This window comes from Manis javanica, chromosome X (assembly GCF_040802235.1).
Source record: "Manis javanica isolate MJ-LG chromosome X, MJ_LKY, whole genome shotgun sequence".
NCBI classification, from domain to species: Eukaryota; Metazoa; Chordata; class Mammalia; order Pholidota; family Manidae; genus Manis; species Manis javanica.
In genome coordinates this window covers 82,744,925-82,760,184 of record NC_133174.1, presented here as the reverse complement: position 1 = coordinate 82,760,184, position 15,260 = coordinate 82,744,925, and the positions used below count along the sequence as shown (strand labels likewise).

At 35.3% G+C, this 15,260-nt stretch overlaps 1 protein-coding gene and 1 pseudogene across 3 annotated transcripts in view; one reads left to right on the top strand and one right to left on the bottom strand.

Moving 5' to 3' along the window:
- The window catches only part of PCDH11X (protocadherin 11 X-linked), a 797,150-nt gene that overhangs the window by 359,466 nt on the left and 422,424 nt on the right, over positions 1-15,260 (bottom strand). The window lies entirely within an intron of this gene.
- LOC118967623 (U6 spliceosomal RNA) lies at positions 2,413-2,508 on the top strand (annotated as a pseudogene).

Below are 15,260 nucleotides of genomic sequence, written 5' to 3'. Positions count from 1 at the left end.
CTCTACAATTCAAAAAGCAGCTACAAAAAAATCAATATAAAATATCATATTAATTGAGAAAGACTGAATGCTATTTCACTATAATTGGGAACAAAACAAAAATGTCCACTCTCAGCATTCTTACTCAATAGTAGTGGAAATTTTAGAACTGTCATAAGGCAAGAAAATGCAACTTAAGTATACAAGTTGGAAAGGAAGGAATAAAACTACCTTTTTTTATAGGTCACATGCTTGGCTACATAGAAAATTCCAAGGAATATGCAAAACCCTCCCAAAACTAGTGAGTTTAATAATATCACCAGATATAAAACGAACATACAAAACTCAATTACATTTCTATATACCAAAAATGGGCATGTGTAAACCAAAATTAAAAATAAAATATCATTTATAATTTCACTAAAGATAATACAGTAATTATGTATATACCTGCCAAAACACATATAACATCTGTATGCTTGAACATACAAACTGCTGATGAAATAAATCAAAGAAGACCTAAATGGAGAAGCATACTGTGTTCACGGATTAGAAGCCTCAACATAGTAAATCTGTCATTTCTCCCCAAATTTATCTAAAAGTTTAATTCAACCCCTATCAAATTCCCGGAAAGGCTTTTGGAGACATAGATAAAATGGAATAAAATAGAAAGAAACATTCTACCTGAAATTAAGGCTTACCATATAGCTTCAGTAATAAAGACAGCAACATACTGGCAAAGGGATAGAAACAAAGATATTGGAATAGAGTAGACAGCCCAGACACAGACTCACACAAATAAAGTACAAAAGTAATTCAATGAAGGCAGGGAAGTCTTTTTTGGTAAATATTCCTGAAGCAATTGGACAGCTATAAGTAAAATAATGAATATTGACCTAAACTTCATACTTTATACAAAAATTAATTTGAAATAGATCATGCACATAAATGTAAGATATAAAATAATTAAATTTAAAGAAAAATATAAAAGAAAAAATTTAGGATTTCAGGATTTAAGGGTAAGCAATGAGCTCTTAGACTGAAAACCAAAAGCATAATTCCTAAAATATAAAATTGATTAATTAGGTGTCATCAAAATTACAAACATTTGCTTTCTAAGACCCTGTAAGAGGTTGAAATACAAGCTACAGTTTGTGAATATATATTTGCAATTCATATATCTGACAAAGGAATAGTACCTACAATATATAAAGAACTCTCAAAATCCAACAGTGAAAATAGCACAAACAATATACTTCGAACATGAACAAAAGATATGAACAACCATTTCACTGAAGAGGATACACACATGGCAAATGAAAAGTTGTTCAGCATTATTAGTGTCTTACTCTGTTTGGGCTGCTATATGGTGTAAAGAAATACCATAAACAGGGTGGCTTACAAACAACAAACGTTTTTTTCTCAGTTCTAGAGTCTGGGAAGTCCAAGATCAAGGCCCCAGCTTATTCAGTGTCTGGTGAGGGGCTGCTTCCAGGTCCATAGAAGGTACCTCCTTGCTGTGTCCTCACATGGTGAGAGAGGTGAGGGAACTTTCTTGAGCCTCTTTTATAAAGTCACTAATTCATTCATGCGGGCTCTGCCATCATGACCTAATCACTTCCAAAAGACCTCACCTCCTAATACCATCACCTTGAGGGTTAGGATTTAGCATATAACTGGGGCACAAGAGCAGGGGAGTCAAACATTCAGACCAGAGCAATTAGCCATGACCAGAGCAATTAACCATCAGGGAAATAAAAATTTAAACCATAGTAAGATATCATCAAGCATGTATCACAATAGCTAAAATTAAAAAGGAAAAGTAACAGCATCAAATACTGAAGAGATTGCAGAGAAAATGAATCACTCATTCATTAATACTGGGAATAAAAATGGAATAGACACTATAGGAAACATTTTGGCAGTTTCTTATAAAACTAAACATATGACTTAGCAATTACACTTTTGGACATTTATCTCAGAAAAATTAAAATGTACATCCACACCAAAACTTAAACACTGCGTTCATAAAAGCTTTATTTATAATAGCTAAAAATTAGAAACAGTTCAGTTGCCCTTTAACAAGTGAATGGTTAGACAAACCATGGTACATCCATAACATGGGATGTTACTCAGCAATAAAAACGAATGAACAATTGCTATACACAACAACTTGGGTAAACCTGAAGGGAATTTTGCTGAGTGAATAAGCCAATTGCAAAAGGTTACAAACTGTATGATTTCATTTACATACATTCTTAAAAATCACAAAACTTTAAACTTGTTTGTTATGCTTCAGAAGATTGGATACTGTTGAGAGTTAGGCTTGGGGTTGGTTAATGTTTGTATATTGAGTCCCCTATACAGAATTTTATTGTTGTTAACAACCATTTGATCAATAAATATGAGAGATGCCCTCTCAAAAAAAAAAATGTAACTTTTGTGCTGCACCATAAAATTGGAATGATACAATGAATAGTATGACCCCTGAACAAAGATAAGCAAATTTGTGAACTGTACCATATTTTTATTTTTGAAACATTTCTGTACATCTAAAACTATCTTGAAATAAAAAATTGAAAAAAAAATCACAAAACTTTAAAATTGAGAACAGACTAGTGGTTGCCAGAGTTTAAGCATGTGGAAGAGTGGTGTGAGGGGGATGAATAAGTTTATGAAAAGGTAACAGGAGCAAAAGTTTTGGTGAAGGAGCTGTTCAATATATTGCCTGTGGTAGTGGATACATGAACATATACAAGTGAAAATGTACAAAACTAAATACACACACACACACAACACAAATGAGTTTATATATAAATCTAGTAAAATCTAAATGAGGTTGGTGGATTATACCAATGTTGACACAGAGGATCTCTCTGTATTATTCCTTACAACTTCATATATATCTAGAGTATCTCAATAGAAATTACAATTTAAAAAGCAAAGCCTTCTTGAGTTCAAAACAAACTAACCAAGGAAAAGCAGAATTTTTAGGAGCCAATAAGTAGTCATATCTGGGACAAAATATATTGGCTGTAAATATTTTCTCTGGTTCAACAGACTTCCACTAACGAGTATGTCCATGTTGCATAGTTACAACAAATTTTTTGTTCTTAGTAACCAGATTTTTTTTAATGCTCAGTTGTTTTAAAGTAATGACAAGGGAAAATAAAAAGTGGAAAATGAAATAATATCTGACCATGAAACGGTAACGATCTCATTATATGTAAGGATTGGATTTGGACAGCAGTGTAGCACACCTTACATACGTACTGTAAGTGACAAGATTAGATATATTCAGAAGAATATACTGTTTTCCATAAGTCACTGCACATCATTTCTTTGTTGATGCATTTATTTTATTCTTCTGATTTTATTTAGTAGTTTGTTTAAGAAAAAAATAATATGATCTATATCCCCCCTTCTTTTTCTTAGTGCTATATACTCATTTGTGTTGCTCCTCAACAAACATGGAGCCAATGGGTCTTCTCTATTACCTTTTGCAAGGTAACCCTAATTTATAATAACTCTTCAAAATATGATACAATTTATTTGGGTCACTATTCTTATTTATATTTAAATGTATACCATTAAAACCAATGCAATTTTATCATTACTATTTCAATATCAGCTCCTGGTATCATCAGCACATGAATATATACCAAGCAACATTCTTCTTAGGCAGAGTAACCTGCAATAAAAATGTGTACACAAACTATCTTATTCATAATTTCCAGATTTTCACTGAGATTAACAAAAAACAGAAAACCCTAGGCCAGCATTAAACTGTTGTTGTGACATTTTAGCCTGGTTCTAGTCTAGACAAATGGCAAACGTTAAGTGATTGAAAAGTTAGCTGTTAAAAAAGTAGTAATTTTACAGCAATTTCTAAAACAAACTAGAATAATTTTCCACTAGCAGAGTCACATACTTGACTATTGTACCAACATTATGATGGGGAAAAATGATGAAATGATTATTTTAAAATGTAAAATAATTAATTTAAAATACAAGCTTTAAAAAGTAAGAGGTAATGAGTGAATTTTATTGCATGTCTAATTAAACTTCAGTGAAGCTGTAAAAAATTTTAATGACAGAGTTTGTGGTGGGTTTTGGTAGGCAGACTTCAAGGCTGACCTCCAGTGATCCCTACCCTTGTATAACCCTCTATACTTGGAGTGTGGGAGAACTATGAATATGATGAGACATCACACTCATAATTACATTACATCATATGAGAAAAAGGGAGAGAAAAATCATGTTCTCCAACTGGATAGAAAAGAATGTCAGAGAGATGTACTGCAAGTGTTCTGGAAGAAAACAAGCATTCATGTTGCAGACTACCTATGTTGAAGGCCACATATCAGAGAACTCTGGATAGATTTTAGAGTCAACCCCAGCCCATAGCTAGCAGGTAGATGGTGCCCTCTGTCCTCTACCAATGAAAGTGACTGAATTTTGAAAACAGCTAATGCTCTTGCAAGAGCACTTTGAGCCCCAGATGAGAATCAAAGCCCTGGTCAATGTCTTGATTTCTTAGCAGTGAGACCCTGGGGAGAGAGTCCAGTGATGCTGTGCCTGGACTTCCAACATACAGAAACTGTCAGATAATAAATTTGTGTGTGTGTGTTTCTTTAGCCACTAAGTAATATGCTAACTAGCAATGGAAAACTAATAGATGGTTATACAAGTATTCACTGTAACATTATTTCAACTTTGTTATATATTTGAGCATTCTTTTAATTAAATGCTGAGATAAGAAGAAAAAATATAAAAGGGTGAGCAATGTTAGAGAAGTGGCTTGTTAATATTCCAACAATAAGCTTTGGGCTCAAGGGAAAAATAAAGTGTGCTATGTACTAATCTGAGGCATAATTCATTTGAGCATGTGCCAGAGGGTGCAGAAAAACAGGTAATGGAGGGTAATAAATAACTACAGTGTGTGGCACATGATGAAGCAGAAATAAAGTGCTCTGAGTTACATAACAATGTTCAATCAGAGAGTTGGATCAGTTAACGTACGAGCTCAAGATGGGCACATCAATACCCTTAGTTGTCCAGAAAGAGAGTAATGTGTATTGTCAGTAATACAGAGCTGCACAATTCAGTGAAGATCTCTTTGAAAGTCTGATAGACCAAAAAAAATATCATTTCAATTGCAGTTCTTCTGTATCAGTACTCTTAAGAGAACTCTCATGATTGAGTATATTAAAATTGATTGCAAGTGAACTTTACCGTAGATAATGCAAAGCATATGTGATTCCCATTTGAAATCAGTTTATTTCTCTGTAGAATGGGTTTGATATTTGGCATCTGCACTGCACTAACCATATATATCACTGCTAAATCTATGCCTGGTGGACTCCCAAAGCATAGTCTATATGTGAATTAACTAAACAAGAAAAAGAAATGGCCAGATGCCAGTGATGCACAGAATGCTTTTTGGATAATAGAGTGCATACTAAACACAAAACACAGATTTCATGTTCTTGCTTTTTGAATCAGTTATTTAAGGAGTGATCCACTCATTTCCTAATCTTTGATTCCAAATTCCAATATATAAGACACATGTGGAAAATGAATGAGGAATGAATGATGGATGGAAATAAAGGCAGATGATATCTGGTGAGATGAAGTGGAATGACTACAAGTAAGATAGATAAACATATTTCAAAGATACACAGAAAAGGTAACAGATGTATCTATGGATAGAAAGGAAATATGAAAAGGAAACAAACTATTTTTCTAGAATTAAGATTGGAATGCTTTGTCATGAGCCTATGTGAGTTACCAGCCACAAACTGGGCATAGAAGTCTCTACCAATAGTTGCTGAAGACTATGTGTAAGGAATGTGCAGTAGCCATAATTCTAAACGTACAGTTTATTGGGTAGTTACTAATCATTAAGCACTGTCCTTTTCATGCACTTTGTATGCTTTATTCAGGCAATGGTGTGACTTAGGTACTCATGTTTTCTCAGTCTAGAGAGATGTGTGCTACTTAATTGTATAGATGGACAATAGCAACAAGAGCAATTATAAATAACAGTAATAGCAGCAACAGCTAGAATTCATGAGAACTTACCAAGGATCAGACATTATTATGAACCCTTACATTGTCTCTATTATTTCATTTAATCTTTGCAATAACTCAGAGAATTTTTTAAACTTTCACTATATAGATGAAAGTGTAGCTCAGAGATGTGATATAACTCACCCTAAATTAGTCACCTGGTAAATGGCAGAAATAGGACTTCAATGTATATCTGTCTGAATTCTATTTATCCTCAGGCATAATGCCAGCCTGCCTATTGAATATAATTTTGTCTACAATAACAATGTTATATAATATGATCATGTCTATGTAAAATATTCACAGTATACACATACAAATACATGAAAATTACTGGCCTTTATTTTAATCTTATAATCCCCAAGCAAGATAAAAAGTCAATGTGTTCAAGATAACAAGGTATCTCCTAAAAATTTTTTCATTTTCAAAAATCTCTGGAAATTGTGAGAGCATTCTATGACTCTCAGAAACATAAAATTTTGGATAAGCTTTGTTTTCTTCCAAAGATGTAGAAGTTTATCTTATAGAAGAGGTACTTGTTAACAATTATGAACTTTCCATGGATAAAATACAGGAATAAACTTGCTTGCTTCATGACAGACAAGAACATGAAAACATTAGGTGGAGCACTGTGCCACTGATTAATGCCATCCGTAGGTAAACTCAATATTGCCTGGAAGCGGCAAACTATCAGCCATTGTGTTACTCTGCACTGACAAGTTGTTGACTTGTTTTAACCATGCCTTGGCATAAATGACTTTATAGATGACAGACTTCTTCCATTATCTGTAATTAAATATGGGTCCAGACACTAAAGAAAATGGCCACAAATGTGAACCCGAAGATAGAAAACCGTCAGGGCATGGGAACCCTTAGAGAGCGAGGCTACATGAAAGAATAAGGCCATTATAGTTACTTGCTGAGTATTGATAATTTCCTAAAAAGAATTTATGACTTCTTTTGAATTTGTATGCTTGTATTCACAATTGGATTATAGCAATAATAGAAAGAAAATTCATTATAAATAATAATAGTTGTCTTTTATTGAGAGTTTGCATTGTGCCAGGCATTATACTAAAGTTATATATGCATTATCTTAAATTCTCCAAATACATCTCTGCATTGTGAACTGTCACTATGCCATTTTATGGATGAATTAACTGAAACATACCGAAGTGAAGTGATTAAATGAAGTGAAGATGATAAAGAGCTTGCTCATGGTGACAGGGCTAAAATGAGCAGAGACAGGATTCCAAGCCAAATCTGTCTGATTCCAAAGCGTGCTATACTGAAAACAGGAAAGTAATTGACAAAGTTACTGGTCCTTATGGAGTTTATTTCCTCTTGTCTAAATCTAATTATAAATTTCAGGTAAATGCTAAAGGTATTTCACTACATTATTCAATTTTAGCAATACACTTTTTAAAAGGCAAGTACTTCTTCCTACTGAAGACCGTGTTTACCTCTGTACTAGAGCAATAAAAAGAAATGCCACTTTTGAAATAAGTGTGAACCATAAAAACATGAAGAGAAAACAAAATATAGAAGAAAATATTAAATGAAACACATATTTAATCTGGAAAAGAAAAAATAGGGGATGACTGCTGCAGTTCTTAAGAAAAATGAAATCCTTTCAGGATACCTCATTATTACATAGATTTAAGATGTAGTGAATGATTTGAACATAAATAATACTATTATTGAGAGCATAATTCCATAAAAAAATCTACTAAAATATATGATGACCTGTAAAGGAACTCTGACCTCTAGATTCATAACAACAATCACCTTGAGTGGATTATCCCTAACAATAAAATAGAATGGCACCCTCTTGGTGAAAGCTATCCATTCATGCCTGATAGAAGTAAAAAAACAGGGTAGTAGTGACTGATCTCTACATATAAAACACATATTTTTAGAATCACCTAAAAATAAAACTAGTCTCCTTCCACATAGGTTTCAAGCTAGCAGATATGTCATGGAAGGTTTTTCCAACAATTTCTAAGGAATTGTAAACCACAGTTCCTAAGTTGGATTCAAGGTTATCATTTATTTGGCACAAGGTTTTATCATCCCAAACTGTCTTCGTTAGAGAAGAAAATATATATATATATCCTTTCACTGATAGTCTCAGTGAGTATTAAGCTGTTTAAATTGGTATTTAGATTTGGATATTGTATTTAGTTTGAACACTGTGGACAATGTCTAATAAGATTTTTTAATGGAAAGAATGGCCAGTATCACCATTATCACCCTGCCAACACAAGTCAGGTTTCTCTTCTTTGCTAGTTTGATTCTTATGATTTTTAGCCTTTTTAAACATTTTGTTACTCCTTATCTTGCATATGTTTCCTCTATCACTAATTTATTCTTCAGTCATTCAAGGGGGGCATCATAGAAGTCAGATGAAATTTTAAAATCTGGGAAATATGTCATGAGTCAAGAGAGGAACTAGTTAGGAAAGGAACAGAGGGGCTATTTTTGTAAATTTTAAAATCATTATTAGGAAAAAATGCACAAAATAATTAAAATTTAGTTTTGTATTATCTATTCATTCTTTCAGAATACAAATAAATATATAATCAGTTCCAAAGTTATTTTTCATAAAATAAACTACTTCCCCATCTCTGTGTTTCAAATACCATCTATTAATACTATTTAGTCAGAACATAAGGTAGGGGGGCTGAAATTGTTTCTCGGATCTCAGCTGACCATGCTTTAACTTGATTAATCCCCATGGTACATGAATTCTTTAATCTTCAGATGTTCAAATGGTTATCGTACTTAAATATACTTAACATGTACTTGACAGAGCAAAAGTCTCAGATTTCTTGCTAAAACTTATGAGAAATAGAATATATCTAATACAGACTGTTAGCTTCTCAGTATCTAAAGAACAGAGGAATCATTATAATCATTTTAGCATATGGAAATATCAGTATATGGCAATGCTGTAGAAGTTGGTTAAGTCATCTAAGCCAATGTTACCTCTATTTCTTAAGAAAACTTTAATTCAGTCATGGGTTGACAAGTTTTTCAGATGAAGAAAACCAAAATCCTGCACACAGAAGCACATGAGGGATGACAGCCAATTCTGAAGTGCATTGCTAGCTCTGGTTCCATCATCAATCATTTCATTTTGAGATGCAGTGCAAGTGCAAACTTGGACTCCTTTCAACACCATCCCACTACATAGACTTTCAAATGGGTTCAAGTGAACCTCTTACCCTTTTTTCCTCTCTTACAGGAGAAGGAATATAAAGACAGCTTTGGATGCTAGAGGATTGCTCTGCTGGCTTTATAAAATGGGTTCAAGTGAACCTCTTACCCTTTTTTCCTCTCTTACAAGAGAAGGAATATAAAGACAGCTTTGGATGCTGGAGGATTGCTCTGCTGGCTTTATAAAAGCTCTAGAATAAAAAACCAGTGTTGCCATTTGCTACAAAAACCATTATAAAATAACCAACTCCATCTGCAGGAAACTTTGAGAGGTCATACCAGCTACAAAAGCAAAAGTAGAACTCTTCTGTTTCAAGGGAGAAAATACTTTTAAGTTTATTTAATTTGCATTCTGTTTCTTATTATCATTTACATTGTACTGTCTTTATCAGAAAAGATTTGTATTAAGGAGTCCTATTTGTCAAAACGCTTTACATAATTGGTTAAGAATTAACATTGTCACGAAATCATAACCCCAAACTGACAGCTAGAATTCAATGCAACCCAACCATGCAAAGCCTTAGGGAGTCTGAGGGTTACTTTGAAAGTAAGAGGATATAATCTATACAAGTAAGCTACTGCATTCGAGACTGTAATACAGCTATTATAAAAAGAGAGGAAAATATTTTGTGCTTGTATTGCTTTTTCTTTCTTATTATATTCATGTGGACTTTCAATTTTTAAAAAATCGTGCTTCTGAAACTTCTCTAATGTATTAAAATACATTTTGAAGATACATGATTTATAATGAGTTTTTGTCCTTTACAATTAAAGCAATACATGGGAAAAGAGATTATTTTATTATCTTCTAATGTACCAATTCTTAATAAAGACATGGTTTAACTGATGATAAAAATTATTCCTTCTGAACAAAACAGCAGCAGACTAACAGACTCCAAGAAGGGACTAGTGGTTACCAAAGAGAAAGGGGGTGGGGAGGGAGGGGAGGGAGAAGGGGATTAAGGGGCACTATGATCAGCACACATAATGTAGGGGAGGCACCGGGAAGGCAGTAGAGCACAGAGAGGACAAGTAGTGACTACAGTATCTTACTATGCTGATGGACAGTGACTGCAATGGGGTGTGAGGGGGGACTTGATAATATGGGTGAATGTTGAAACCACAATGTTGCTCATGTGAAACCTTTATAAGACTGTATATCAATGATACCTTATCTGAGGATTTGAGTAAAACTCATTGACTCCTTTATGGCCTGCTTCAGAAACTGACAGTTTTCTCCAAATGTAGAAGCTCACAGTAGAAAAATAAAAAGGAAAAGGAAAGTGTTTTGGAGTTCAAATATGAGTATGATAATCCTTTATCTAATTCACTTGTTTACTTAGAACAAACAATGTGATGTTCTGTGTATTCTGAAAGCTTTGTTGAACACTACAGGGTATATCTATAAATGCCTTAGAAAAGAGAGCCTAAAAACCAAAATCCTTGATGAATCTGTTGCATACCAATCTCAAGATGCATGATTAAACTCCCTTTTATGTTAGACTTGATACTGTCTGGTTTTAAAAGGTACATTGGGTACATGCAGTCATGTCTTCACAATGCATAACCCTGCATAGGGATATTGCCCCAGCATCTCTGGTGTGGTTTCTAGAGCCCCTTCATTTCCCACCCTGGCAACTGCTGCACCAGATCACCCTGTCAAAGCTAACTCTGGAGTTATCACTTTATCTGCATGTTCTGACTAGCCAGTTTTCTCCTTGTAGGTAACTTTTAGTTCAATGTTGACATGACATCCAATGCTGTAGAGATTATGCTAATTAAAAACAAAAGCTATATTTTAAAAGAACATTTTATTTTTCTAGAAAAGGGGCAAAGGCTTTCCCAATGTAGACACTAATTGCAACAATATTTTAATTATCTGGATCATCTTGGCTCATTGGTGGCATCCTCAAAGTTTAGATCTAAAGATACTGTATTATTCTGTGAAAGTCAGTTTGTTAAAACCATGCCAGTACTGGCACAGAACAGGACATTGAAACTATTATATGTTCATATAGACATAATCTTGGAGTGCCCTTTCATTTGGGAGACCTGATTTTTTTTGATTCAGTGAACAGTAAAAAAGGAAATAAATATGTTGTTAAAAAATATGTAATAAAGGTGTAATTGAAACACCACTACTCTTGCATCAAAGACCCACAGTGACTTTCACTAGCTAAGATTCGAACATCCTTGAAATTCTTGTGGATAGTATAACTACTCTACGGATTAAGAAATATCCACAGTTTTAATGTGTGTCCTCCCTTATATTGGTTTCAAGTAAATATGTTAAAATGAAACTTTTTTCCTATCAACTAGAATACCCCACTCCGTATATGTTGATTAGTTCCAATGTTTTGAATTAGCCTTACACAGTAAAGCACAGTACAGAATAGGGTGAAATTAAGTAAAATAGAAAAATTAAAATATCAGTAAGCAGAGGAAATACATACTACCATTAACTCATAGGTGTTTTAATTTTATAGTTAAGCAATAAAGTTTACTATGATCTTGCATGACAACTAAAGCACAGAGAAACATCTAAGTACTTACCCAGGCCAATGACATATTGTTCCAGTAGTTTATTGGGATTTATACCATGAATCAGTATCATATAGAGTGTGGCATATTACTTTTGAAATTATTAAATGAGAAGGAACTATATGCTACTAGTTATATGTATGACAAGAGAAAAAATAAATAATCAATGAGGTCATAGTTTATTATTATAGCATAATATTACCAAATATAAGGACAGAATCCACAGTATGAGTTACTACCTAAGAAAGTACAACTGACTGAGGCACTAAATGGGGTTTAGACTGCAGGGAATCAAAAGAAGCAGTGGGTAGCAACAGGTGAGAAGTTGGCTTTGAGCTACATTTTACTCCTCAACTATATGTAGGACATGCCTGAATGTCAGGATTAGCAAATTTTCTCCTAGTTGTGAGTCTCGAAACTACATTGTCAACCTTGGACTCCTTCTATGTATCTATATGGCTTGAAAAAAAGGTGATTTGCATGTATGCACCTGTATATGCACATATGTAATTCCCCCAGAAACAACAAAAACATATGGATTGGCGAGTACAGTTGTGTGCACTAGCTTTTAGTCACCAGTAAGACCAATGTCCCATATTTCTAACAATTTCAGAAGGAACATTTAAATTTTTTACAAACACACGGCGTGTGCATTATCTTCCAGTTTGGGAGAACCTGTAAAGTTGCAGAGTGCGCCATCTAGTGTTCAGTGCAGTACATGACAATATACTCCCGTGCAGTGTTAGGACTGCACAGGGCTCTGGTGCTGCAGTTGGTGTTAATCTCTTCCCTTTTCCTCTGCTGCCATGGGCCATTTTACTCTATTCTTCTGAAGAGAAATGAACCCAATGAGCATAGCCTTTATAATATTCACTGCCATAAATCTGTTCAATGTCATAGCTCATCTTAAACTAGAGAAACTTTCATCAAAGACAGCTGATTCATGCAATAATAATGGCTGTAAAACATATATATATATATGTATATGTATATATATATACACACACATATATACATATATATAAGCGTACACACATATATATACACATATATATCATGGTCAAAGAAAGGGTGAATTCTAAGTGTATTCATCTCTCTTTCCTCACAAAACTGACATTACAGGTGAAGCACTTTATGGACCTTTGTCTTCCCCAAATCTCCAAGGGCTGTCTATGATGGAAGTTATTCTACACAGTCACATAGGACTGAAATGACACTTTTTTGTTCTCTCTACTGCAAGGATGTGCTCCAAATATTTTCCATGATGCTCCCAAGAGATTTGCACAATAATAGAGCATTGTGACTTAGGACTTCCTATGGCCAAGTGGCATCCTTGAAGAGGTGTACCTTACTAGCCTTTGTCCATGAGAACTTAGAATTTAAAATTGACATATGCCTAGCTATCTTTTATTTTACATATATTTATTCATATATCAGATGATCCTTTTTGTACCTGTGAGAGTCTCATTCAACTAATTGTTAATGACTGAAGAACAGAAACCACATATTTAAGTGTACCAGTTTATCATTATATCTCTACACAGCTGCAAAGGGCAATACAGATATATTAAAGGCCCTACAGGCCTATGACAAATAATAATCTTCCTAGAACTTTTCCTTATGCCAGAATGGAATTTCTCCAGCTCACCCACATAGCCTCTTACTGACATTTTTATTGCTGATATTAAAATTGATTGAAATAAAGAAAAAAAAGGAATGGAAATTTTCAAAGCATCTTCTTTCCTTCCTCCCAGATAATGTGATATTTTTTCTTCAGCTATAGAATAGCAAATATTATACACAAGAATTGCACTTTAAAAAAATGACCAGGAAGAGCCAAGATGGTGGCGTGAGTAGGGCAGTGGAAATCTCCTCCCAAAACCATATATATTTTTGAAAATACAACAAATACAACTATTCCAAAAAGAGAGACCAGAGGATACAGAACAACAGCCAGGCTACATCTACTTCTGCGAGAACTCAGTGCCTCACGAACGGGGTAAGATACAAGCAGCGATCCAGCAGGACCTGAGCGCTCCCCTCACCCCAACCCATGGGCAGGAAGAAAGGAGTCAGAGTGGGGAGTGAATGGGAGCCCAGTACTGCTAAATACTCAGCCCTAGTCATCCGCACCAGGAGCGCAGACACACAGTGCATGGTGTGCTGGATATTAGGGAAATGGAACAGTAAAATCTGGGACAAAAGAAAAGTGAGGGCTTTTTGAAAGTATTAAAAGGAGAGGGGCTTCACAGTTGGACGGAATCGTTCTGGCACATTCGGTCCAGCAGCTGGGAATCCCGTGAAATTTCGGGCACCTTAACCCCCTGGGTGGCAGTGCAGCTCTGAAGCTCCTCATGGTGATAAACAACCTGCCATTCATTCCCCCTCCCACTCGGCCCCGGCAGAGCAGTCTGGGAGCAGCCACGCACATAGTAGCTGCCCAGAGCCTCCTCCCTAGCTGCCTGAGTGAGACTCAAAGGCCCCCCCCAGCGTCCGGCAGCCCAGCAAAGACAGAGGAAGCCAGGACAGGGCACGAGGGGTCACCATTCTAGCAGGAGAGTACACCCGGTGCAACTGCATCTCTCCATGGGGCTCTGTGCTGCTCCGAAGGCTGCACCATGCATGGCGGTTCAGGAAATAAAACCAGAAGCTGCTCCCCATGTACAGGATGTGGTTCTACCAGCTGACACACGTGCCAAATGCCTACGAGTACCGCTATTACCATGACAAGGCAGAAGAATTTGATCCAGTCCAGAATTACACAGACAACCCCTGAGAGGGAGCCTAGGGAGATAGATTTAACCAATCTTCCTGAAAAAGAATACAAAATAAACATCATAACCATGCTGGTAGACCTGCAGAGAAATACGCAAGAGCTAAAGGATCAAGTAGGGAGGGAGAATACAGAAATTAAACAATCTCTGGAAGGACTTAAGAGCAGACTGGATGAGGGGCAAGAGGCCATTAATGCAATAGAGATCAGAGAACAGAAACACAGAGAAGTGGAGGCAGAGAGAGATAAAAGGATCTTCAGGAATGAAAAAATACTAAGAGAACTGTGTAACCAAACCAAATGGAACAATATTCGCATTATAGGGGTACCAGAAGAAGAAGAGAGAGAAAAAGGGATAGAAAGTGTCATTGAAGAAATAATTGCTGACAACTTCCCCAAACTGGGGGAGAAAATAGTCTCTCAGACCATGAAAGCCCACAGATCTCCCCACACAAGGGACCCAAGGAGGACAACACCAAGACACATAATAATTAAAATGGCAAAGATCAAGGACAAGGACAGAGTACTAAAGGCAGCCTGAGAGAGATAAAAGGTCACCTACTAAGGAAAACCCATCAGGCTATCATCAGACTTCTCAAAAGAAAGCTTACAGGCCAGAAGAGAATAGCATCATATATTTAATGCAATGAAACAGAAGTGCCTTGAAACAAGAATA